General features: G+C 41.9%; 1 protein-coding gene across 8 annotated transcripts in view; it reads left to right on the top strand.

The window, feature by feature from the left end:
- ARID1B (AT-rich interaction domain 1B) overlaps positions 1 to 27725 on the top strand; it is a 325904-nt gene that overhangs the window by 196874 nt on the left and 101305 nt on the right. The gene's annotated exons all lie outside the window — the stretch shown is intronic.

Raw genomic sequence — 27725 nt, 5'->3', positions numbered from 1 at the left:
AAATGTTGTTTCTGAATTTCGGTTGTTGGTTGTTTCAAATAACGTAGATCAGGAAATTTCTTTTTAAGCAGTTTCTCATTCTAGATGCTGCTGGAGGGATTTCTATGGCGTGTTCTCTGTCCATCTGAGGTTCTGGGATCTTGTCTTAACAGCTACTGTTTCCAAAATCTTTCATATTCCAGAGCCTTTCCTTGCCCATGGTTTTGGATTTCGTTAAGAGATGAATTATCCATTTCTCAAAAATACGGAATATGATCTGTGCCTGGAAACACCATTAACTAGGTGACACACAGAGCTTAGACTAACGTTTTGATGACACCACCGTGTGATGAGCCTCCCTTTGGTTTGCTTCTTCTGGTCAGCTGAGATCAGCCAGGGTGTAACACAGCGTTGTAGAACGCTCTGGGGTTTTGAGGATCTTTGCATCTCTTCAGATTAGGTGCCTACCAGGAGGTGTTTTGACAAATGTTATGACACGAGCGCAGGGTGTTACTACCCCTGGCTGCTGACTGGCAGAAGCTGCCAATCTTACGACAGATGGAAATACACTGCAGTAGTCCAGGCAGTCACAGATCACAGCTTAAAACATGGATTCAGTTTGGGTTCAGGCATTCTGGGGACACATTTTCTTACAATGAATTCTCTGTGAAAGCAGCAAAGTGGTGAGGTAGATGTGGAACAGCCCCGAATTGCCCCAGCTGGATCTGCTGTCATCTGTGTAAGTGAAGCACACTAACAGGGCTTCTTGCACCTCCAAATACTTCATCAGTTCCTGGGAAGGCTTTCTGTTGTAGGCTGCCAAATCCCTCACTTTTTTTTTCCTTTTTTTTTTTTTTTTTTTTTTTTTCAGAATTATCCATTTAGAAATTCTTCTGACATCTGCAAAATTGTGTTTGGTCTTAGTCTGTTCCTCCACAGAGAAGTTATTAATTTCCTAAAACTAGATGGTGATCTTCAGGGTAACAGAAAGATGAAAAGGAAGAACAAAGCAGATGTCTTTCTTTAGCACAGGGAGATGTGAAGGACAGTGTTGGTGAAGCTCGTTGGGTGACGCTACTCTTTTCTTACACTGCAGAAATAAAGAGACCTCTTCTCAATAGCTATTGAACGGTTTTTATGAGCAGTAAATGCAGTGCAGAAAGAAAAGCAGTGTATGTAGGGCTTTATAATGGTTCCTGTAACAGCGTCTAACTTAGGGGTGTTTTTTTTCCCAACGTAACCTGTTATGACCTAGTTGACCAGCCTTCATTCAGCTCTCTGGGTTTTATACAGAAGAAGAGGAGGAGTGAAATTGGCGATCACAGGAGAAGAAAAAAATTATTATTTTTTTTTTAATCTTTCTATCAGTTCAAAGCCAAGATTTAAAGCCAATTTTTAATGGCTTTTTTTCTTCCCCCTGTTGATTGGCTTCTTCCCAGCTCACATCATTTTCAGTGAATCTGTTGAGAGCACAGTGCCTGACATTATAAGAGGTAATAAGTTGGAGTCTGGAAAGGATCATCCATCTATTTGTATGAAGTAAGCAGACTTGGAAGGAGACGCAAGAGTAACACCGGGACTTTAAAAACAGTGAAAATTGTATTTGTATAGCCACCCCGTGCTTATTTTTTAAGCAAAAATGAGAACAAGGAAAGACTAGAGATGAAAGGAGTTGGAATGGTACAGCTTGTATGCCTTTTGCTCTTCAGCACTTAGCAGAAGAGACAGGCTTTGGCCCTGGGAGGCTCCTCAGTGGCACAAAAGAAAGAAGCAGCACTGAAAGCTGAATAATTGCCTCATCTTCGTGGGCACTCATCTCCGTCGAGGGGAAGGAGTCCAAGAATCCTCCACCAGCATTTCCAAAGTGTCAAACAGCTGCGAGCCTCTCTTCCCCCTTCTCGCTGTGTGCTGTAGCTGCAGCAGCCTGTGTGTGGCAAGCAGGTGTAGTTCAGGAGGTTAGGCTTTGTGGGAGACGTGGGGTAAGGAGAGTCTTTGTTCTGTAAATACACAAGCTTCTGTTCTTCCCTCCCTGGCTTTGCAACAGTAGTTTAATACCAAATTGTTTGCCTAGCTTCATTGCTTGGCAGTGCTGGCACACAGAGCTATATGATGAGACACCGTACAAGATGAGTTTGTTTTTTTTTTTTTTAAAAAAAGAAGTCCGTGTCTTGTTCAGCTCCATTTTGGGAAGCAGGAATGGGAAGATCACCACTGATTAAATGTATCTGCTGTAATTCTGTTGACTAAAAAGAAATTACAATTAGATAAGGTAGAGATTTGAAAGTGATTTAGGGAAAACAGTTATGGGGGACAGGAGGAGGTTAGGAAGAAAATGAAACATTAAAAGCTATGTTTGAATTAGGATGTTGTGTTCTAGCTAAAATAATGAGTAAGATCTCAACCATTTAGCACAAGGAGGTAAAAGCAACCCCCTCCATTTATACTGAAACAGGTACATGACTTGCCTAAACCTTGCTTCCAGAAAGTCTTTTCCTCATTTAGTGCAATTTGACCTTATAGTGGTTTTGCATAATCCTGTACAAGCAGCAGGAATGCACCGCACTGATGGTCTGGCTATAAGTCTAATTGCCCGTTTTCTTCAGTAGCATTTCATTCTGTCTTTGGGGCTGAAGTGGTCATCTAAAAAGTCATTAGAAAAGCCATCTAAATATGCACAACCAAAATGTGCTACCACCGATGGCAACAGCACACAAATCATAATTTCAAATAGAAGAATTTCAAAGAAGAGAATTTGTCCATTGGATTTCAGACAGCTTTCCCCACACTTGCAATACATTTGAAAATTTCAGCTGTCCTGAGGTAGTATTGTTGAAAACTTTCTTTTAAATGCATGTCCTGATTTCCCCAGGTACTTTGCATTCCCTAAACTTCCTTCTGTTCAGAAGATCCCAGGCTGTGCGGGGCTGGTGCACCCCTGCCCTGTAGGATGAGCAGATCCCAGGCTATGGGTGGTCCCACCTCAGTGTCCACAAGTGGCAGCATCGGAGTATGACTCTCGAGACCTGGAGCAGGGAGGTGTTGGAGCAGGGACCCACCTCAGCTGGATGCTGTGGCACTAGTTTGAGAGCCGCTGGAAGAGCACACATCCAGGGATCTGTTACCGTGGAGGGTTTTTGTTGATACTCCCATTTGCTCAGATTGAACACGGGAGACAGCAATTTGATGTTAATTTACCTGTTTTTATTTGTTTAACAAATGAAACATTTGTTTTATGTTCATATATAAAAAAATATATGTAAATATACATATATATATTCATATATATATAAAATATATATGTAGGATTTTAATCCAGATGTTTTAAAAAGAAAACAACTAAAAACGAGGCTTTGTGGGCATCTTGCTAGCGTTGAAAAACAGAAGGTAATGTCTGCAGCAAGCAGTACCATCTAAAACAGTACCTAACTGTGTTAGATCTACTAAAACCTTTATACTTAAAGGAAAAGAAATTCTGCTTGCTCTAACATGAAATGTAAAAGTTTCCACCTCAAGCAACAAACCCATCTGTCAAAGCTAGTCTGTGGAGCAGAGCCTGGCTGGATGATCTGAAGGGCAGAAAATAGGCGCACTATGTTACAAGCTTCCGTTTGTTAGCAAATAGCGTTTTGGTAATTTTTATCAACCTGCATGGTCCTCCTTGAAGGGAAACAAAATTAGTTGTGTGTGTATGTGCTGCGAAGTTTAGCCCTGAAGAATAAGTTTTAAAAGGCAGAAGGAAATGGAGACCTGCCAAGCTTGTTGGCTAGAGTCATGGACAAGAGCAAGGCCTGTCTGAACTGCCACTCAGTTTTTATTCTGCGAGTTTGCAGGGTTGGTGATTAGAGTGGCTTTCGCCCAATTATGCTGTGATTATTCCACTGCACTGTAATTGACTGGGGAGATATGCTAATACCTGTCATTTGGGATGATAAAAGATGAGCGGAGGACGCAATGCATTATTTAGCTGGCTGTGTGATAGATGAGGGATGCGCAGAGTGCTTTAATTGCTGAGAAGAGAGGTTAAGCTGAACGAACGGATGAATTAGAAATGAGTTTTTTTATGGCTTGTGGAAAAGTGAAATAAAGGAAAATGTGCTTTAAAACTGTAGCAGCAGATAGAAGGAAACACAACAAGACGAGATCTTTCAGGCAGCTTACTCTCTTAATTTAAATATATAAGACAAAACACAGTTTAGTGTTCAGTAAATAATAATAGCAATAATGATAAGAAATGCTCGGTGAGTTCATATCCTTGCCAAAAAAAATTTGTTGTTAAAGGAGCTGTTTTCATTTGAGGTGATATTTGGTAATTTGGAACAGTTTCAATTTCTCTGGCAGTTCCTTATTTCTGAGGACTGCAGTACCGCTGTTGAATATTGTGTTTTTTGTGTGCATAGGTCAGATATAGATTTACATAAATAACATCACTCACATATATACATATATACACATATAAAATCTCTGGGATATATGTGTTATACAGTTAATAAGTGCACACAGAGAGGAGTGAGATAAAATGAATATTCATAATGATTGGAGGAGTGTAGCAATACAATTAGCAAGAGTATACAAATAACTCATAAGTGACAAAGCTCTTACCCTTTTGGGTGGGAAGGTCATTAGAAACAGCATCTTCTTCTAAAAAAATTACCTTGTGAAAAACAATGAAGGCAACCGTAGTAATTTTCCCCTTGTGGCATTCTTTCCATTTATAGTGTCAGGACGTGGGCCTTTGCCCATGATTTAGAAAAACATTTGGAGTCTGTTCCATGAACACGTGTGGGATAGTTTTTTGAGAAGGCCCTTCAATTTGCAGTTTTGTGTGTACATCCTCTTAGCAGAGAGTTTGTCATGAGCATCCAAAATGCAGTTGAAAGAATAACCTCCAAAGTTCCATGAAAATGGATGCATGAATTCAGGCTTTGTAGAAACACTGAGACTTCCAGTACTTTATTTTTTAAAAAAATAATAATAATTGAAAAGAAAAGCAGATTGATGGAGAATATTACCCCACCGTTACACCATTGCAATTCAGTACTAATGTTCTAGAAAAATAAGGCATCTGTGTGTATTGGGACTGAACCTTTATAAAATGGAGGAAATGATCTCCTGTGTGGCTGACTTCTCCCTGAGCCAGTCTAACTGCTGTGAGGCTGCTGCTTCTCCATTGTAGCACATTTTTTCAGAAAATAATGGCTCTCGAGCCATTATTATTGAATGATGATGGATTTGACTAGAATATCATGCCCATTGAGCTGGATGCCAGCTTTAGACAGATGCACTACTCCGCTGCTGAAGTAGGGTCTACGGGGCCTGATCACTTCTCCAAATATAATTGTCACCTTGTCTTCTCATACTTGCTGCAGTTCACCAAAATTTCTTTATGGCTGCTTTTCATCATCTTAGTCAGGGATTGGCAACTTATTTTACAGCTGTGCAGCCCATTGTTAACTTAATTTTTTTTTTGTTAAGTTGGTTTTAAAAGAGCAGTTTATAAGGCAGTATGCTGCTTTTATGGAGCGATTTATATTACTATGTGCTGCTTAATATAATTTTTGTAAAATGACCACTCGGATTTCAAAATGCGAGTGCTTCTGGTTGCGCCTTGGCTCCTTTCCATCAGCTGAATGGATGCAGCTCTCAGGAAAGCTGTGCATCTTTGAAGAAAGAAGTAGTAAAACGTTCTAATGTTATTGTTTTATGGAGTGTTATATAGAAAAATCTAACTTTTAAAAATCCCTTATTAGCCATTTTTAAAGATGTTATAGGAGAAAGTTTATTCTATGTGACTTGGTTAGTAACAGGACATGGAACGTAGGCAGTGATTCTGCCCCGAGAGACGCAGGCCCCGCGGTCGCACCGCCAGGCCTCATGGCAGGCGCTCGGCCTGCTGCAGGCCGTCAGCCACACGTGGCTCACGACAGCCGGCCACATCTTCATGCTGCAGGGTCTGTGTGGTCTAAAACAGCTCCGGTGTAAGCTGTGGTGCCAGCCTGACAGCACATAGAGGAGGAGAGAGAGCTTGCAGGGAAGGGAGCACGAGCGTGATGCCTCACCTTGGGGACCACGGAGTATCTGCAGAAGCAGGAGAGCTGTCTGAAAGTGGTGCCTACGTGGCATCTGGCATTTTCTAACATGGCAGGTAACACTTTTGGGGGGTCTAAATCCATCTGCTGTTTTTGTGGTTTGCGGGTTTTTGCAGTTTCCGTAACAGCCCAGGTTGCAATGACCCCCTGCAGTCAGGAGGGGAATGGGGCCCCATCCTGCTCACTTGTAGATAGCGCTAGCAGTGAAGCGATCCTGTCCAACTGCGTGTGCCCAGTGAGCTCTTCATGTGCTTCCATGTAAGTGCATGTAGTCATACAAGCAGGATAAGACTACTAACTTCTTTTTTCCAGTCTTTTCTAGTCCAAATTCCCTGGAAAGCATTATTTTCACTCACTGCATTATGCCATGTACAAAGCATCAGATGACTTTCAGCGTAACTATGAAATCAGCATGCAGTTTAAAGGATTTTCATTCTTATTGAACAATAAATTTTAACTTACCCAAGAAAATAAAAATCACTTACGATACAACAGTGAAGCTGCAAGTGACGCATTTTTCAGTACCCAGCTTTGCCAATTAAAACATTTGTCTTCGTTATATATATTGTTTGTATATTTGTATGCATGTACGTTTGCATAAAGTTACGTGAACACTGAATACATTAATTTCTGTGTTACAGTGTGATGCAAATGGCTGTCTATCAGAGAATTTATTTTTTTCGTCTGTGCTCTATGAGATACCTACCATAAGAACAGATGGGAAGATTAATGTAAAACAAAGAGCACAATACCTGAACTAAACACCTTGCTTATGATCAGCTGAAATTAATCAGGAAAGAACACAATGTTCGCTCATAATAGTTAATCTTTGTGGGTTTTTTTTAAATACATTGTTAGGTCAATTGGAAGATATTAGTCCTCAATTGTTGCTTGGCTTAGTGTTATTTCTCTACATTTAAGTATCTATAATTTAGATTCCAAGGCAAAAATAACTTTATTTTGTTACTGATAAAAGATGAAACATATTTGACTGACATTGGAAATCAGTGATAAGAAACTTTAACAGATCTATCAATCAAAACAGCAGTTTTATTTCTTGTATTATTAGCTCCCAAGGCTTTGCTGCAGCGCGTGAGAGGTAATTTCTTACCGTAGGCTTTTCTTACTGTGCACTTGATGTACTTCTGGGGTGGGCGGTGAAAACTGTACATTTTATTTTGTTTTCAGTGTTTCAGTCATAAGGTTTTGATGATCTCAGCTTGTTCCTTTAGTAGTTATGTCTGGGTATGATCTAAAGAATCTTCAAAACCCACTAAGGCGATAAGAAACAGAGGTCATGAGAGAACTGAGTAATTTCGTAGACTTAAAAACATTGGAGAAGGGGGGAGGGGACAGAACTGATCTTACAATGCTTTATGAAAGCAAACCGACAGCAAATCTTGAGAATTTCAAAGCATCCGTTCTTTTTCATAGTTTTCCATCAGGACTCTATATACATTTTATGGCACGGCTGTAGTCTCCATTTGTGAAGTGCATTCTGAATTACGTGAGTTATGCTTGTGTTAGTTTTTTGATCCCTAGATCAATCCCAGTTGTGAGAGTTTATTGAAGCCTCTAGTGGGTGAAACGCAGGATGAGGAAGCAGAAGCTCCTTTGATTATGCCTAGGTAGCTAATTAGAAGAGGTAGCAGTGTCATCCAAAAGAAGCTATTATGGAACCACTAAGAGCGGGACTAGGGAGAGCACTTTTCTTGAGTCATCTAGCACAGACATGGACCTCATGTAGATTTTTCTTTCAAGAGAGAGCGAAAATTCCTTCCCCTCCCCATATTTTTAAATAATTCTAAACAGCGTCGGCCCAGATCCTTCCTTATTTGAATTTGAAATTATTTAGCTATATTAAAATGAATAGACAGTGCTGTGTCTACAGCCAGGCTCATGATTCCAGAGCTTAGGCTTGGATGGAAACCTCTTACATTGATTCTCCGTAGAAAAACATGAGTATGGCATTCCGGACTCCTACTTCTATGCAGTTCTTTATCTGTTGATCCCTTCAGACAGTTTTAACCATGTTTACCACGTAACTTAAATTAAAAACTATGATGAAAGTAATTTCGGTAGATAAAGGTTTAGCGGTATTTTTAAAATCTGTATGGATTTTAAAGCATGTGATGTGGAAGGTCTAGACTTTAAGAACAATATTCCTCATTCAGTTGACAGATTAAAAAACAGTGCCGTTACCTACCTACCGTCATTATTTCTGTTTAAATAATGCTTTCAACAATTTAAGTGCTGGAATATTCAAAATCCAGTTTATTTTGGACCAATTATGTTGTTAAGGTGTTTGTTATTACTTTTGCGGCTTGATTTTACTCCTCTATGTAAGTGGATCCCAAGATCATAAGCACCCTCTGAGCATGTTCCCTTCCTCAGAAAAGCCAGAGAGGAGCGACGGGCGGGTTGATTCATCAGGGTTTGCTTTGCAGGATGATTGCTTGAAGAGGAGGGGTGGAAAGCATAGGCTAGAAACGGCTAGATGTAAACTATCTGCTTTGTTGGTTAAAATTAAACAGAGGAAGAAGAAGGGGAAATGTCTGGTTTTTGAAGCCATTCATAAGTAAGAAGTAATGGTCTGTTGAACGGGTAGCTTTGTGAACCTTCTCTAGTCACCTGAGTATACTGGCCAGATCAGCTGTATCTGTGCCTCGTGATTGATTTGCTGGTCAGTCACATTTCAACACCTTAAAAATAATAATAATAGTCCTGCTGGTCCTATCATGAGAGACGATTTAATCTGTTCTGCAACTGACAGCGGCCAGAACCAAATGCTTCAAAAAGAGGGTAGGAGGAACTGCTCAGTGTGCGAGTGCTGGAACTGCTCCTTCACGTGAGAACTTATTTAAAGTGAACCTGAATTCTGCTGGAGGTTGGAAGCCAATGTTTGCCTCTAGACATTGCTGATGAAAGTTACCAGATGTTAGTATAACATCTATACTAGAATTTATGGTTTTGTTAGCTAATGTAATGCAGTGCAAAGTATGCAGGTGAAAATTGAACAGTTTCCTTATCTCCAGTGGAAAAAGGCTTTTCGTTTCCAGGAAGAGGAAACTAGCATACAGTGTAAGAGGCTAAGCCCAAGACCTGAGACAGAGGTGTTATTTTATTATTTTATTAAGAACAACTGTGAATTAGAAGTGAATGTATAGGGAAAGTAAAAAATTGCCATTCGTCTCTGGCAAACAGTACATTTTAAAAATTCTGACTGTAGAGGACAAGATAGTTAGTATCCAGTGGAAGTGGTATATTGGGTGGCTTTACTTTATACTTTCGTTTTTAATGAATTGTTGTTCTGTGTTAAACATGCTCAGGTGGTTACCAAGTGATTTGGTATGTAGTGAATAAAGTCTATGAGAAGTAGGTGCTGAGTCATGATACAAAGTTAGCATTTTGGTGGGAGATTGAAGGGGAGTATGAACCAGCTGTATGTGCGGCTTGGAAAAAAATGTTCCTGCAGTTCTCACCAGACAGTCTCTGGAGCTGGTGAACAGAAAATGCTTCTGTTTGGAGGTCTGAAATTCTGAGTTCTCATTTATTTTAAATGTTCCAAAGGTAATAAAACACTTTCTAGGAGTCTAAATGAGATGTAATGAATTTGATTTTAGGGGGAAGGGAATTTATTTCTGTGGTTGTTGCTTAATCAACATCTATTCTGCCACTTCACATCAGCTTCTGTCCTTTCCAAGTGAATTAGTTCTTTGGGCAGCACGTTAAGAGGAAGTGTATTGTTCTTGGCAGGGCGCTTGAATTTCTAATTACCAGATTCCTGCCTTAATTGCAATTACCTGGACACCCAGGCAGGGTGAACTTTTGGAAAAGAATGTAATTAGTGCAGAAGAAACCTTGCTGCCAACTGCTTGTCCGGATGTCTACGCTAAGCAGAACCGTGATAAGTTCACATCTCTGCAGACAAGCTATCAATCCACAGAGAAGATGCCCAAATGTTGTACGAGCCTGTTGTAATGTGCATGATTCCTGTATGGCCTCAGACCTGGTGTGGAGTAAAAGAAAACTATTTGTTATTCCGTTCCCACCTGAACTGAGGGATGAAGGGGGACTTGTATGAGGGAAAGGCCTTCGGCTTCTTTGTTGTAGGTGCTCACCAATGCGGAGTTCATCAGGTGCAGAATTTGTTTGAATAAATGGCTATCGTAAATTGTGGTCTGCATGAGATAAACGAGGTGCACGCCGAGTAATTCAATTCCAGTAAAAACAAACAAACTAGGTCATTTCTTTCCAATAAAGCTTGTAGTGTGCCGTTCTTTGCATACAATTGCATGAGCAAAGTGTTACCAGCCCAAAAGATAGGTTGCAAAACCGCACTTTTGAGCAGAGGTGGAGGTGTAGTAAGGGTGTTGTTGAAGACAGGTTGTATCCTGATTGTAAGCTGAAGTCGCGTGGCTTAAGGGCCTCTGGAAAGGTTTGCTGCATCAGGCTTTTATTGACAATTCCCTTGTGTTGACTCACAGGAAAATTAAATTTAATTGATGAAAAACAGGGGGGGAAAAAAGGGATTACTACTTTAAAAAAGATTACTGAAAACTTGCCTTTCTCTAATGGTGTCCATTTAATAATTCAGCTTTCAAATAATGGTGCTGATGAGGAAATCAAAAACCTTCTGTGTTAAAGTACTTTTTGTACTGGGGCTTGAGTGGTTTGTGGGGGTGCTTTTTTTTCATTGATCCTGTTTAATTTAACAACAAAGTGAAAAACAAGCAAACAAACAAACACACAAAAAAACCAAAGAGCACAGAAACATTGATGTGATTGATCCCAATGAGGTCAGGAATGGACAGACTTCGTCTCCATGGTGGTAGCCACTTCTAGCATACCGGTGTCACTTATTGGTGGACTGAAAATAAGAGAAGCCATCAGATAAGTGCCTTCTGTTTTTATGGAGAAGAGTTATAAAACTGCTTTGTTCTTTCAGAAAAGCAGTTAAGAGCACTTCAAATGAACTGCTCAAATGCCAGGCTCCCCAAGCTCCTGTAATGGCAAAAGGGTCGTGATGGGAAGGGTGGTGGTGTAAAACTATTCCAGCTGCTTTTAAACAGTGCAGGGGTAGAGGAGATGGAGGAGGTAAGCTGGTAGAGCAAAATATAACCCTGGTGCATAGTTACCTGGTTTAAATTCAATTACTGTGGTGTTCATATCGTTAACAAGTACATCAATATGGCTTTTATTAGCAGAAGTTTTCCTGTCACATACGGAGTGGTTGGCAGCAAGAATTTGTTCTCAGCCAGCCTGGTCACATATACAAAACTCATTCAATTAGATTCCAGGGTTTGTTGCCCAGTCCTCAGTTTTGCCATAATAGGAGTGAGAATGCTAAATGCTTAGGGAGGTATTTCACGAGATTCAAAGTCAGCAAGCCTGACGGGCGGGCTCAGTACTGGGGGTTTTTACATAGCTTTTAAATTTTGATTATGCGAATAGGAGATGCTTTAAAAAGTTGGGGTATTGCATTGTTGTCATAATCATTTTCTCTCTATTCCCAGTCTAAGTCTGTATCACCAAAAGAATTGCATGTGTGCATATAGCTTCCCTCCCTTGTTGTTACAAGTAATCTGCATTTATTAGCTCCGCTTGGTGCATGCTAGCCATGGGCAGAGCTTCTGACGACTAGCATCAGCTGAGCTGTTACCATGGCCTTGCCTGATTGCTTCATGCAGGCTTTTGAATGGTGGAGACCTTCTTAAGAGAGTTATTTTTAGTATCCTCATATTTATTTTAATTTGCATGTTTGCTGGTAAGAAGGGACATAATTTTTCCCCTCTTTTCCCCTCCGTCTTTCATTAGGAACAAGCACAGGCTATCTTTCAGTGTTCGTATTTCTGTGCTCTTACTGCATCTCCTTTTGTACTGTTAGCTCTACTTCCTCATACCTTTCTTTCTAAAAAAGCACATAATAAATTTCAATGTTGAGGACCACTGGACAAATAAATAAACAAATAAATAAATGCATCTACTTTTAATCTGTGCCTGGAAACGGATGGTTGGAGAAGCAGTACTTGTAACTGGTAATTTTGCTCTTTCCTGTAAAGGTAAAATAAGACACAGGTTAAAAAAATTAAAAGTGGAATGACATCTGGATGATCTTTTATTTCCTGGTTACTGCAAGTCTTGATATTCTGTCTAGAGTCACCGGGTGCGTAATATTGAAGTGCTCGGATACAACAGGAGCCTGTTTGGAATCAAGTAGTGAATCCTTTCACTAAGGATACTTACTAAGGATAGAAAGGCTGTCTCGTCTGAGGATGAACGGGGACTGTTTGTCCTAGGATGATTGCTGGTTCTGCACCTAGGCTAAAATAAATCTCTAATGTATGTATCTGTGTGCTGCTGAAGTGAGCAGAGTAGACATTATGATTTGCTCTTTGCTTCCTTTTGTTTTGAATTCAAAGGCCATCCCTAATTGATGGAGGTTTCCTTTACGATGCACTTATTTTCAAATCCATCATGCAGTGCTTGTGCTGCCCCTTGTCTTCATGGATGCGCTGGTCTTTGACCCAGAACTGGTAAATGAACCCTGCAGGGAAATCATTAGAGAATTGGAACGGTTGTGGTGGAGGGACCAAGGGTCAAACCATTACCTCCCCGCAGGACCGTCGACTTAAATTGGACTTCTTGCTTTTCAGAAGCAGGTCAAGTGTCAGGGACGGCTGAAGTGGTCAGGTACAAACCAATACAGATCATGGACAGAGTTTGGGCTTTTTTTAGCTTAAAAAATTGAGGCTAGGCAGGATGGACTTAGTCTGATGATGCCTTCTCCCTTTCTCTCCTCTTTTCTCCCTTTAAAAAGTAACGTTAAAATCCCGAGAAGTCAATGGAGCCAGCACTCTGACACTAACTTGACATTTGTGATCTTTTGGCAGAGTCATAATTTTTTAGAGTAGTCGGTTCACCTTTTTAGTCTGTCCTTGCAGTTTTCTTTGATAGAAATATAACAAATGATACTTTGTAACAAGAAATACCTCCATATTTTTTGCAGGAAATACACCCCTGCTCTTTTTTCACTTTCTCAACTTTCTTTTGCATAATTTTTTCACGTTCTTAAACTCAACAGGAATGTAAAGTGACCTTTTTCAGAATGTACAAAATAATTATTTCCTGATTCTAGAGAAAAAACTCCACAATAGCATGTTTATGGTAATGAAATTTAATGCTTACCATAAGAAAGCATTTAATGGTTCAGTTTAGAAATCTGTAGCCCTTGAAACATTTTTTTTTCTATCCTCAAATTCTGAGCATGGCGAACTTAAATATAATATAAGCTTAAAATACCAAAAATGTCAAAAAGCTGTGAGTGTCGTACTACTGAAATACGACCACAAATACTGAAGCGCCAAACAAATTGTACAAAAAAAAAGAGGGAGGGAGGGATAGATTAATCTGTAAAACCTGAAGTTCTTTTCAGTGCAACTTCAAAGCGCTCCCTCCACAGCCACGAGCTGCTGTGGAAGATGATTCAGAGCCCAGGCTGGGTTCCTGCCTTCAATAGCTCCTGCAGAGGGGAAATTTCCCTCCGCTGATTAGAAGCTCGTCCGCATGTGCCTGCAATTACCCAGCGGAGAGATCCTTCTCTTTTGCTCCGGACTTGGTAGCCTGGAGCTGCGTTCTGACTTGCATACGGGGTTCTTCCCTTCTGGAATAATTCATGAGGCGCAAAACATTAACCCAAGCGCACGTTTGAGTTAGTGGGCCAAAACTGAGCTCTTCTGTTGAAATGGGTGGCAGAGGAGCATTTCTAGAGAATTAAACATGTCTTGATCAGAGGAGTTAAAATACTTGCAACGTGACTGACAGGTAAATGTTTTTTGAAATATTAACGACAAAAAAAAATCAAGGAAAGAAACATGTAAGTGCTATTTTGGTTGGCGTATCCCGCTCAGAAACACGTGAGCTTGAGATCCGCTGGTCAGGGAGGCGCAGAGCTCGGACATCACCGTGCTGTTCCTTGCCGTGCCTGGTAGGTCCAGATGGCACGTCCATGTCCCGTGCCTTTGTGTGTCCATGTCCTATGCCTTTGTGTGTCCGTGTCATGTCCCGGCCACGTGTGTGCTGCCCACAGGGAGCTGAGCATCGCAGCTGAGGGCCCGATGCGAGGTGCTGCAGAGCCAGGGACCTTGGGGCGGCCCTGAAGAGAAGGCGCTGGAAACACAAACGGGTCTCGGTTTCCGTGCTTGCAGAAGGGATTACAGCGCATCCTGTGCTGTGGCTGCACCTTGTCTGGTGATAGAGGGAGGCCGAGAAAGTAACCAGCTGGAATCAATTATCTTTTATTCCAGCTTCTTTCACTTCCAGCAGCTCTCTCCTCTCCAGCAGGCTGGAGCTGAGAAGTACACAATTGCGGGTGTGCAGAAAGAAATCTGCTTTTGTAACACCTCCGGTATTGTGTCTGGTGGAAGCCAGCTTAAAAGGGTAAGCAGTTTGGAAAATAGCTCCTTGCACAGCAGCGTGCGGGAGGGCCCCGCTCGGCTGTGTCGGGGTGGGCAGCGCAGGCAGGAGCGGCTGGCCGGGGCGGCACCGAACCGCTCTGAGCACGGAGGAGGAAGAGGAGGAGGAGGAGGAGAGCCAACCTGCGGTCTGTAAAAGTAAATACGGAGAACTTCCATTCGCAGGAGCTGCTCCAGCTTTTGATGTTGATGATGATGAATGGCGTGTAATGAACGGGCCGTGCAGCTGAGAGGAGCAGCTCTTTGAACACGGCTTTTCCGTTGTAGCGCGTCAGTACTAACAACCCGGCTTCCTTTGATAGGAGACGGTGGGCCAGGAAGCAGGCTGGAAGGAAAATGATTTTCGTGAGCTCCTCACAGAAAGTATACAAGGCGTCAGGGCTTTCGCTTGTCAGTCAGTCATGCAATCAGTTTTAAAAGGTGAGGATTTGAAATAGCGCGGATCGCAGTAATAGTCATGTTGGTCAAGTTTTACCCGCTGGAAAAGTAGACAAGGCCGTTTCATTATATCTGTGCAGGGAAGTCGAAGTGTACTTTGGTGTTGAGTACAGTTCTCAAAAGGGAACGGTGTTTGGGTTTTCCTGGCAGGTGGGTAATTATGTCCCCCCCTACTTCTCTGGTACTGAAAGTGACCGTGATGGAGCGCTGCTCTGCCTGTGGTCAGGCATCCCATGTTACCTGCTCTGGAGCAGACGGGCTGTGCATAATATACTTGTGTTTAACATAATGGCACTGTTTCCAAGGTTGTGAACCTTTGGGCTTTCTTCAAGTCTTTACAGGTATATTCCAGCATAATAGACAGAAAACAAAAATATTCTGGAGATAGCATTGCTGGTACTCAAATTTAATGTAATATTCTGAAAAGCCCTACATATGCATCTTGAAATCAGTATGCACTACATTTTAGTGTTAATTTATTTAAATTATTTCTAGTTTTACACAAATCTCACTTTTAATTCACATATATATATGTATGTGTATGTATAGATAGGTATGTATGCGTACGGAAGAGATAAGATGCTTTCACTTGACTGTTTGTTAACTTTTGACAGGAGATAAAGGACTGGCACCTGAAATACCGAGAACTTTTCCCTTCCATTTTTTGCTTGTTTGTACCCCTAGAACCACTGGTACTGTCCTCTCTCCGCTTTAAAATTCAGGCACAAAAAGAAGTTAACACTAAATGTCATTTTATAATTGCAATAATGATCACACAGCTGTGCTTTCCTCGTTTTGTAATGCACGTCAGGATCAGTTTAGGAGCTCAGCCTCATTTCCTGCCCAGACGTAATGCTGGTTACCATTATTACAGTAAGAAAGTTCTTCTTGTTCATTATGGCTGGAGTCAGGCGGATGCCTGGGCGGTGTAATGAAGGCCAGCGTAAAAGGATGCTGCAGTTCTGGGTTAACTGGGCGTAAGCTTTCAGTCAGTTTGGGAAGCATGCCTGTGGATATACGGACAGCAGAGCTATAGGAAGCTCATGCACATGTGCTTCTGTGTGTTTGAGAAACAGTAATAAAATAAAATAAAAAAATAACTTAGATGTGCTATTCTTTCGTGAGTTAAGAAATGTTTTCGTTATTTATGAGTATGTGAAATTCTGAGGAGGAGCTCTTACACTTAAATGAACCTGTGAGCAGCCCATAGAAAAGCAAGTGCCTGCAGCGCTAATAATGAGAACTGACAAGGCAATCCTGCTGTGTTTATTTATGACCTTCTGCCTTTGTTAGCTCTTGTGAGAAATTCCTTTCTAACCATAACAATATTGCTGGAGTTTGGCACTGTGCTGAGAAATCCTACGGAGCCCTGAGGCCCACTAACTGGCAGTGGTACAGCTCCTAACAGATTGGCGTGATTGTTGAAATTTTTACATGTTTTTTTCTTTATTTATTTCTTTACCTAATTCATAAGACTGTTTGTTCCTTTGGTGCATTCATTTATTCTGCCAGTCACCCTTCAGACTTGTTTTGGGACTTTGTGACAATCCCAACTTACTGATTTGCTTTCCCCCCCCTTTTTGGTGGTCTTTCTACTGAATAACTCAGAGGATGAAATGAGCTTTCGTTTGATAGTTCATCAGTTAGATCTTTGTAAGAAAAGTTGTGAGAAAGGTAGTGTTTTGTTTCGTCTTTTACAGAAAGACAGCAGTGTAGAAATGGTGCCCCGTCCGTAGTCTTCTCAACGTGGAAGAGCACGAACAGGCGGCTAGAATGAGTGCTCAGGCAGCAATGCAGCTAAGCAGCGATGACTTTACAAGCCACAGAGCAAAACTTTGATCGGGCTAAGACCCATATCCTTCTCAGGCTGTATCTCTTACAAACCATGACGTGATGCAGTTGGCTCTTTGCCCATCTTTCTGTCCCACGCATGCCCCCGCAGACCTCTCAGCCCTGCTCCCTGAGCTCCGTTGCACTGCTCAAACGCAGGTTTGGAAGTTAGAGCATCAGCAGGAGGTGGGGAAGCACCTGAAGTTTTGCAGGGCTAAAATCTGCCTTGGCTTCATCATGCAATGACTGGGATGCGGATGTGGATGGTGGTTCAGCGGTCTGCTGTGTGTGGCATGGGGTTTTCCAGCAGCAGGAGAGGAAGGGAAATGAGCACTGCCTTGCAAGGGCTTTGCAGGCCCTCTTTCAAAGGAGCTTCCAATGCAGCCCTTTATTTCTTCTACCTTTTCTCTGCCACATTACCTGGCATGTTTTTTCTCACCGTGCATGAACACCCTCAAAATTCAGTACGGCTAGGGTGGACTTTGGTGGGGAAAGAGAGTTTTCTGTTAACTCTGTTTACAAATATTTCATACCAGTGACTTACAAGTGCAAAATCCACAAAGTCTTTTTGGCCTTGTGGTACCACAGTGGTGCTTGCTGGAGGGAACCACAGCATGTCCACGGCCTGGCAGGTGTTGGGGAAGGACAACGGGCACCTCAGTTCCAGGGCTGGGTAGCGCACAGTGGTGCGACGGGGCAGGTGGGGATCTCCTGTTCAATACGGCTCCACCAAGTAAGTGTCCGCTCATCAGAGTCCATGGAGCAGCAGCCACATTTTGGCCAATGCTGTATGCTGCATATCCTCCCTCAGCTTTCTTGGAGTTTTTTCATAGTGTGTTTATTACCATTGCCATTACATTATTACCAATGTAATACCAACCTCCTTCCTCAAGCCAAGAAAACTTTTGGAGGAACAGTCTCATTGAAAGCTTTATCTAGGAGATCTTGGGACTCCTTGTATTTTCTATAAGAAGAAAAGTATGCAACTTTCAAGAGTGCTGAGGCACTCAGAAACTCACAGAAAGCTGGCTTTCACAATCTACCATTGAAGTCTTTTCTTTCTATAATCTAGTAATTAAAGAGCAACAGTAATTGGCATATGTTGGTGATTTGTTTTGTGTTTTTTTTTTTAATGTAAATTTCATAGTCAGTATAGTTTAAGACTTCTGTAACAACCTTTCCTGTTTCTCTTCATGTGTTGGAGTTCAGAACTGTGCCTAAAATTGCGAACCTGCTGGATAAAGGTTGGCTTAATGCATCCAGTGATCAGGACAACAATGTTGTTGCCTTAGCCTCAGGATAACTCTTCCCACCCCAAACACAAAGTTTGTGAACCACATCTAGGACAGCATGCTTAACAGGAGGCAGAGGAGGGTATTGGCCTTTGAGATTTTTTTCTTAAAGCTTAATTGAAGGAAGCACTACAAGTTATCCTTCGTACTAGTGTAATCAAGATACTATTTCAAAAGAAATCTGAGGCCGAGACACCTTTCTAAGATTTCAAAAGCCTTTTGAAATTTATACAGAGGTTTCCGAAATGTAAGTTCTACCCAAGTCTGTTAAAGCCGTATCATCTCAAAATATCATGTTCCCTTGCAGCTCAATTATTTCGCACAATAGTGTGCCCAACCAGGACTGAATTACGGTGAGGAGATGTGGACTACAGAATTTGGAGTGATTAGGGAATCTGGTTCTAGCTAGCGCGTGTGAGAAAAGAGCTGAAAGTTTTTCTGCCTTATTACTGCCTTGAATTTCATTTGCCATCCTTTTCCCAGGTTACTTGGAAATGAAAAGGTAGGAGGGGTGAGTGAACAGCTCTTGAAGCATAATCATTTGATTTTGCTGTTATGGCCCATAAACCACAGAAAGGAGTAAGCAGTTTGTGTACATGTGGGTGTGCGTGAAGCGATCAGCCCCGTTTGTTTGTGCTCCACTGGTCGTTGAACTGGGCACCCCTGGAGCCGTGTTAGCTTCAGAAAAACGAAAGGAAGCCCAGGAGAGAGGAGCGTGAGAGAGTCCTGCGTGATGCCGAGAGAATGAGTCTGGAGAGGCAAATTTAACTGAATTTATTGCGGTGAACATTGTGACACTAATTTCTGCCTGCTCCACCAGTATAGCACAGCATATCCAGTTAGTTCCAGTTTTGTTAAATAAGGCTTGTTAATTAATGCTGTTCTCTGAGGCAAGGCTCTTTATTCAGTCTCTTAAAAAACAGGCATTTCTGACATCTACCACTGTTCTTGGTGTATACGTTTTTACCTGCTTTCAGCATGTGATTAAAGAGGAAGAGGTGAAAAGTTACTGGAGCACTTGTGTTTTTGAAGTTCAAGATGTGTCTCTGGCTTATTTACCATCTTGTGTAATTGTGGTGTTTGGTTACACAGATTTGTGGGGGAGAGAGAAGAGAGGCACACTATGATGCATGCACAACACCTAAGCTAATGGAAAACTGTGTTTTGTAAATCTTCATTCTCACGCTCACCTGCTGGGACATCTCCTTTATCAAACAACGGCTCCTACAAAGGGTATTAATATGCCAAAAAAAAGGCAAGTGCTGTAGATCAAGGGCTTTTAAACCTTGGGTGTACAGGTTCATCAGTTGTTTTGTTCTTTAGTGTGGTCCACATACAGCTTCGGGCTACCAGAGCAGCTCACTTGTTATCAACGTGCCTAGTTTACTGTGGGATGGAAAGGTCTGTCTTCAGTGATCAGCGGGCGATTGATTGTTGGACCAACACTTTTTCTGTTTTCTCAACTCCAAAGCTCCAAATCAAATGGTATTGTAGGTCCAAACTTATTTTAACAGCCTGGCTGATGCCTCCTGAATGCAGTACGGGGTAATCTGAGAAGCAGGTATGGAAAGACATTAACTTATAATTGCAAGGTAGGTGCGCTGTGATGCAGTAGTAAACAGTAGTAGTAGACGGTAGGGTACATAGAGCCGTGCGAGGTTGTGTGGCCATATTGAAAGAGCTTCTCCTACATGAACTGCCCTTCGCAGACCTGTTGAGGATCTTGGCGCTGCAATCAAGTGTAGGCATGCTGCAGTATAGACATACTGTGAATTTTATCACATTTCATGCCATGGTATCCTGAAGTGATATTTGCTTCTTGCTTGAGCTGCACCTGCAAAGTCTCAGGTTTTTGAATACGTAGTCTCGAGACAGATGGTCTATTTCTGACTGCCTGTGCTGCAAGCTTCCACGAGTATGGGAGCCAAAGTAAAGGGAATAAAGGGAGTAAGTAATAGTTCCTCATTCATGTCACTGCTGCTCCTGCCGAAATTTTAGGTCTTTTTCAGACCTACTGACCCATATATTCTTCTAATGTCTTCTTCTTCTGTCTCATACCCTTTTGTCCAAATTAATACTCGTCTGTCTTGTGACTCAGTACTCCTCCTCTTGCCTGCTTGTTCAGATATCTCTCAAAGCCAATTGTGAAAGCAGAGCAAGTAACGGGAAGGGGAGGAGGAGGCATACAGTGTTTTCCTTGTGGCTTTGTGATGCTCGGTTCAAAGTAGGGTCAGGACAGAAAGAGAAGCAGGTTGGACTGACCAGCAGTGCAGCTGTCCAATGGCCATGCAAATTTTAAGCCTACTGAAGGAGGATGGTGATCTCCAAAACAATAAGCTCCAAAGAGCTTGAAAGGTTCCAGATTAATGCCTACTTACCTTCAGTCTGCTTCCTTTCTGTGTTATCCTGCCAATTGAGCCTGCCTTCCCCATGGGAAGTAGGACATGATCTAGAAAATGGTTGTAACCCAACGAGGTGCAATGGAAGGAAGTTACATCGTACCTCGTTGTTCTTCAAATGAAAAAACTTAGCTGTAATGGAAGGGATTTCGTGTTTGCGTATGTTTGACACTGAGGAAGCTGAATGAGTAGTAGTATGAGCGCGACCAGATTTTATTAGGTCGCTGTTACGCAAATTCAACTTTTCTTTCCTAGACTTGGCGGCGGTTTGTTGTTTTCATTGATTTGGGTGTTTTAAATGTTGATTATTTATTTGCTGTAGCTATGAGAGTTGTTGGCTGAGAATTTTTCTTTGCTATAATACCGAGGAAACAAATGGCTCCTAAGGGTTCCTGGCTGTTTGTTTTTAAATTTTATTCCCAGAAATTCTACGTGCTAAGCATTCTGCTTCAGAGATAAACAGTGAGGTTTGTATCCTGAGAGATGCAGTGTTATTGTTTTCCTGTTCTGGAGATTTACTGTTTACTTCCGATATAAAAAAGTATTGTTGTCAGACAAGCTCTGCATCTTACCTGTTTACAGTCCTTGCTAGGCTTTGTCAATTTGCTTTGATAGCACATGGGTCATTACTATTTATTGTTTCATACATGGGAGTCGATGTTTGTAAAGTATCAACTTTTTTATGGCATTAGGAGCTTTTGTGATGCAGCTGGAGACCTCAGAAGCCCCCTTCCCATTAACTGTCAGGGAACTGCAGACCACATAATGCCGGGCACGCAGCACTGCCAGCGAGGTGCGCAGCTGGCCATGCTTTCGTGTGATTTTTGAAGCTACTGTGTCGGTTCTGAATTTCTAATTGCCCTAAGTTGTTTCTGATGTAAAGCTCTCGTCTGGACGAGCAAGTCACATCCCATTGTGGAGCAGCGCAAGCACAGGAGTGTGACCGTATCCGTCTTTACAACCTCTACTAGTCTCATGTCTGGCAGACGTGGGCATATCACAAGCTGGTTAGATTGCTGTAACATTGCTGGTCAATTCATATGGGTTTGGATTTGCAGGAACCACATGGTATAAACCAGTCGTATGTCATCCAAAGAAATGGAGAGAAATTACCAGTATAGTTTAAAATAGTTAAAAATACATGCAATAGTTTAAAATACACAAAAAGAAGCTTTGCCCTGAATACACACAGGTTTATGCTAGGATTAGTTCCTAAAAAATCAATGTAGTTTTTGAAATTATAGGATCTAGCAGTTTGTGCAGTGTGGTCCAAGTCCATCCAGATACGAGCACTGGAGTGAATTTGCTGTGGTTACACCTAGCTTTTCTTGTTGGACATCTGTATCAGGTCAACAGTTGTTTGGTCTGGATTTTGTGTTTGAATTAAAGTTGTCATGCAAACAGAGATCCCTTGCTTGTCAAGCAAATGTAGCAAGAAACAATTCTCTCTTTTTAAAATGAATGGGGAATTGCTTGCCACTGTGAGACGCCGTATCAAGGAGAAGAAAATTGTGGTTCAGGTAGCAGCCAGGCTGCGGGCACACCTGCAGGGAGGAATGCCTTCAGCCAGAGCCTCTCCTCCTGCATAGTCCTAACAGCTTGGATGCCTAAACATCTCCGTGCTCAGGAAGAAATAGTTGGCTGTTGCCTTGTGAATGGCTTCTCTGTCTCCTGCGTGGAAAGGTAGCAGGTGAGGTGGCCCTGTGCGAGAGGCCCATGAGGTCTTTGTGGTGTGTGAGTGAGCAAAACAGGGCCAGGTCCTGCCGTCAGCTCTCCCTAGGTCTCAGCCATTGAGGCTACGCGCTGCTTCATCATGTGTGCTCTGGTGTTCATGTTGTAGGACCAGGGGTTACCTTAAAAAAAATACTAATAATGGTATAGCTGTTACTTTCTGACTTTGCATTGAGTCTACTTATATTTGCCAGATGAAACATTCCCTTTCACTGAATGTTCAGAGAAAACCCAGGCCAGTTAAAATCAGCACAGAAATTCATATCAGCTTGAGTTTTAAAAAACAAAAAAGCCAGCCCTCCTTTGTGCTTTCCTCGCTCTCTGCAAGTATTTATTTATTAGGACTCACTTTTCTTAGAAAAAAATATTTTCTGTGCTTCTTTAACCAGAGGGATTTTTTAAGACTGGGAATTAATTTCATATCCAAATTAAGTAAGAACTGTCCAAAACAGTCATTTGCTTAGTGATTAGGTAGTAAGCTGTGACTTGAATCTGCTTTCCCAGGTTGTCTTTTTGTAGATAATTTCTGGAATACTGGTGTGATTCCAGAATCCCACAGGTTGAAAAGAAAGAAGGCTGAGCACTGGCACTGCGTTATTTGCTTATATACTTTCTCAGTTGCTTAAGTGAGTACACGGCTTGGTGGAAAAAGGTTTTGCATCCTGGGGGACTTCCCTGTGTAACTTCTCAGAGAAGGTATTTGATACTGATAGGAGCCCTCACAACACATTTCAGCTGTTTTAAGGAAGCGTGTGAGGTCTGCAGATGGAAGGAAGCATGCTTCCCTAGCAATCATGCATACTACACACCACTTTGTCACTAACATTAGTGCAAGAAGCTAGTGTTTTTACCATTTACTTAGAATTTACTTCATCTAGACTATTGCACAAGTAGTTTACTATATACAGGTTAAAATTAAAATTGTGTTTAGCAACACTAAAACATAGTAAGTGGGATGAAGTAGGTCTGCCAAGCACCATGACTAGCTAAACAATACCTCTGCCCAAATATTATCAAAGTTTGGGTTTGTCCTAACGCATGTCCCGTTAAGCAAGATTTTTTAAGGATGTGCATTAAATATGTTTGGCATATTCACAACGCATCTGGCCTGGTGGGAGGACACCTGTTGAGGGCGTGGGAGGCTGTGACCACGAAGGGGTTTTCCTCGTCCCCATGGCTCGGTGCCTGTGTGTTTTCCCAGTTGCGCAGGAAGCGGGAGGCTGTTAGCTCGCTTGCTGTCTAGACAATGTGACCAGCAGGGCCTTTGGAAGTCTTCTTGAAACGTGCTATTATAGGCTTCTTTGTGATGAAAAGAGGTCTTACAAATATCTTGGAATTTAAACAGAGCTATTGTGGGTTTTTTCTTTGTGCGCGTATGTGTGTATGTCAGCCAAATGATTTGTTCAAAGTTAATCTCAATTACAGAGCATATTGTTCATAATCCCCCGTGGTTCCAAAACAATAGCCGAGTGGATGTCTGCGTGAATGTATATTTACATACTTATATGTAAAATACTTTTGTGTGTATATATAATTTCACTGCTGAAGCGGTGACTCGTGTTGAGGCGATGGATATTTCGCGCAGGACTCTGCCTTTTAACCAGTACCGTCCTCAGTCCTAACAAAAACACCGCGGCCTGGGTGGAGTAAGGGCGGCTTGGGTCCTGGAGGCAGGCAGGTTTAAGTTTAAATAACCCCCGCTCTGTGTACACTATGCAGAAGCCCATTGAGAGATCCCCCAAGTCCCAGTAACCTGTCAGTGAACTTAAGCTGTCATTTAGCAGTATAGGACCTCATTTAGCAAGGTGCTGGCTATCTGCTAGACCTGTTGGGCACTTCTCAGTTTTACTGACTTCAGAGGAGGCACTCATCATTTTTCGGCTGTAGGTATTTAGCAAGGGATTCCTCCAGTAAAATCTTGTTTATGTTTTATGGCTGCTGGGACACTCCTGAGCAAAACCAGCAACTGCGTGAAGTGTTTGCAGTGTAAATTTTTGCTCCGTAGTGAGTGCTCTAATCCTGTCACAGTCTGTGTGTAAAATCATGGTGGTGTTAGCAAGTTACTGAAGTCTCTTTGCTATTTACTGGATTGAGGAATACTCCTTGGTTAAGATTATATTATATTGCATTGTATTATATTATTATATATGAGTGTCTGTGTGTTTTTTCTTGTGCTCTGTTTGCAGGTAACGACGGGTTTTGTGCCTCTGTGCAGTTTACTTCCTTCTACCCCTTGCTGGCTGTGTTGCAATTGTAAATTGGTGTGCTATTCCAAGAGTGGCTCTCTTGTCAGCCTGATAAGATCATACCACCAGGAAGGCATAACATTATAATCCTGAGCACAATGTGATCCTGTTCATTTTAGCTCTTGTACTTGTCACAGGGACAAGGATAAAGGTTGTGCATGGGTGGAAGGTGAGGCTAGAAGTGAAGGTAGAGATAAAACACTTAACTAAAAGAGAGAACTCCTGCATAGGGACATTTCAGTTTATAGTCAAGGTGTAATCTCGAAATGAACTTGGAAAGCTGTTTGGGGTGTCCTGAATAATACAGAATGTAAAGCTGACAGAGAATACAGAATTTTGATATGGATATGTGATGGAGAAAAAAAATGTCCTCTCTTTTTCCTTAGATTTGGTATCACATTTGAAAATACAGCCATACCAATACCATAGGCAAGAGCAGTAAAATTATTCAAGAACCAGGTCTGTATAACAAGAGGTTTCTGGTAATTCTAGACTTGCTACGTTTTACTCAAAGAAATGAGTGCTTTCCGGATAAAACCTCTGAAAAGAGGCAAAATTTAAGACATGCCTTAGGGTACGGGGACTTCAGCCCCTTAAAAGAATCCCTGCAATTACCTAACCTGCCAACTTTCCAACAAGATAAATGGAAGCACTGTAGCTTGAAGGTGCCTTGGTTTGAATGAGATGCAGTAAGTAAGGTCTCTCTGTTCTTTACAGGCATCATAGATCTGATAGTACTTATAAAAGAAGAATAGAGTTGGTGCCCTGCTGACTAAATTGTCCTCTAGAGGAGTATTAGTTACAGAGCTTCTTTGTTAACTAGGCTGTATGTTTAAACCACTGTGAATTTCTCTTATTAGCAAGCTTTTTAATAGCTTTACATATGGATATGCTAAGTAAATGCAAGTAAATCCATATAATTTACATATATGATGTGTATGTGTACAATATCTTCTCTACAAATAAATGTTTGGGATGTGGAAGTGGCACGACTTCATTACCGTTCTGCTACGCTGAGGGAAAAGCGGGCATTAAAATACTGATAATAGGAGAACAGAAAGCCAACTTGTGCTCTTTCGGTCCAGGTGCTTCACATAAAGTCTTTCTTCTTCTGCTCTTTAATTTCCCAATTAGCTTTTGTGGATAACGGAGGTGTTTCTAAAGCCTTTGTATGCTGAAAGTTTCCCGGTTGCTCACCTACTCATGCTTTCTGCCTTAAAAGACTAGGTAAGGCCATGAAGCACAGGTTAGGAAAAAACACACAGTAATGGTTCACAAACTACCCTGAGCAGAGTGGCAGATGGTTCTCGTTTTAGCCCCCTGTAACACAACGTAGAGGTTGTGGGGCGTCGCACAGGCATCCCTATAGACAAGAGTCCTTCGTGTCGGCCTAGAAGCAGCCTTATTATCAGTGTTCGCGATTGATCTGGTTCATCCCATTGCCATAATAACACCCTCGGCAGATGAGTTCGATGAATTGGACGTGTCCCTGTGCGTTTCCTGGCCTCAAAAGGAAATCCTGCTGCTCGTGCTGTTGTGAGGCGTGCCGTGACTGGGGCCTGCCTGGCAGCTGCGCCCGCCATTTCTGGGGGCAGGGTGGCGCAGTGTGGCACTTTAAGTTGGCTGGCATCATGTAAGCTTTCCTCTTCCCTTCTTTTCTGCTTTTATGAATGAGTTGCACCAGGTTCGTGAGGAAATCCCTTGAAGGCATGCACTTGAGGAAATGCCTGGGACTTGTCAGTCACGCCACCCCCACAGGAGATTAGCGGAACGAGGAGCCATAATGCGGCCTGATGGAGAAATGAACCTCGCTCCTGGCCCCACGTTCTCCCACATCCACACTCAGCAAGCCAGGGAGATGCTGGGGTGAACGGGCAAGTTTTACCTCAATCTCTGAACAGATAATTTCCTCATGGACACTACTACTTCATGGGTTTTCCTTATTTTGGTTTGCTGGTTTTTCAAGTACTTTGTGGCTTACTGCAGCAAGTGAACGCTTTAATCCAAACACCATTTTAAAACTTTGTTATTCTAAACATAAATCCAAGTGTTTTCAGTATCTTTTATCTGTTGGGTGCCCATCTAGTTTTTTACGCAGAATTTGTGTTCGTTTTGAATAGGCTCTCTTCTGCGGCATTCGGCTTTCGGGGTTTTATTACATGCTTTTCAGCAGCATTTGTTTTATCAGCACTTCCTGCAGCGTTTGTTACACATTACGACAGCAGCGATTTGATTCCATTTCAAAGAATGCCGTGTGATGTATGGAAAAGCAGTAATTGCTTACCCGTTTGTCAGGTACCTTCTACTGTGAAAATCTCTGGCGTTACTGTATGCAGCATCAAACAGTGGTGTTTACATTTCCTAAAGTTAATAGTTTCAGAAAAGAAACAATGAAAATAGTTTATTGCCGGCAACACAATTAAATTTCCATTTGTAGGGACTTGGAACTCTATTCTCAAGTGAATGCAGAGTTCACACGTAAATTAAGTTCGAAAACTTCAATCTTTGTTTTTCATATGCCTAATGAAATACAAATACAATTTTGTGCTTGTCGGAAAAAGCAAAATGAAGCTGTGGTGAGAGCTGTACCTGAAGTCTTGTGTCTAATTCACGTTTGGAAATACGGTCTGTGAGGTGTCCTGGAGAGAGCTAAGTTGGGTCAGTTGTATTGAAGTACACCTTTACGCAAAGGAGGAGTAGCACATAGCATTCTAGGTGGGTTTTTATGAATGTTCCTGGTGTTTAAACTGCTAATCCTACTATGTCCATGCCTTGGAAGACTGAGTGTCTATTAGGGGAGACTAACTGGGAGCCCCTTGTAATGGGGATCAGGCAGCACTCTTACTCTGAATACACCACTTTGAATTTTGTCCAGGTTGCATAACTTCTAAAAATAACTTTATTTTTGTTATAAAGATGAGGTAGCACTAAGTCCTTGCTTCTTGAGCTCCTTGCCCAGGCAAAGCCCAGCTGTCTTTGCACTCCTCAAGTCTCTGGTCCCGTTGTCTCCAGTGGAACAACTTGCATGAGTCAGACAAATGAAATAACTATCAACAAAAGCAACACGCTGTGTGTCATCCCAATTACTTGAAGCCCCAAAGGTCATTTCATGATTTGTTTTACACGTGAAATAGCTCTCTGCCTTAATTCACTAACAGAAATAGCAGTGTGCTCCCTAACTTGTGTCTCGCCAACAGTTGATGGAGGCATGGCTATCTTTACGCTTTTCTGTTTGCTTGAGATCTTTTTG

Source organism: Cygnus olor, chromosome 3, assembly GCF_009769625.2.
Source record: "Cygnus olor isolate bCygOlo1 chromosome 3, bCygOlo1.pri.v2, whole genome shotgun sequence".
Taxonomy (NCBI): domain Eukaryota; kingdom Metazoa; phylum Chordata; class Aves; order Anseriformes; family Anatidae; genus Cygnus; species Cygnus olor.
This window is presented reverse-complemented; position numbering and strand designations above follow the sequence as displayed.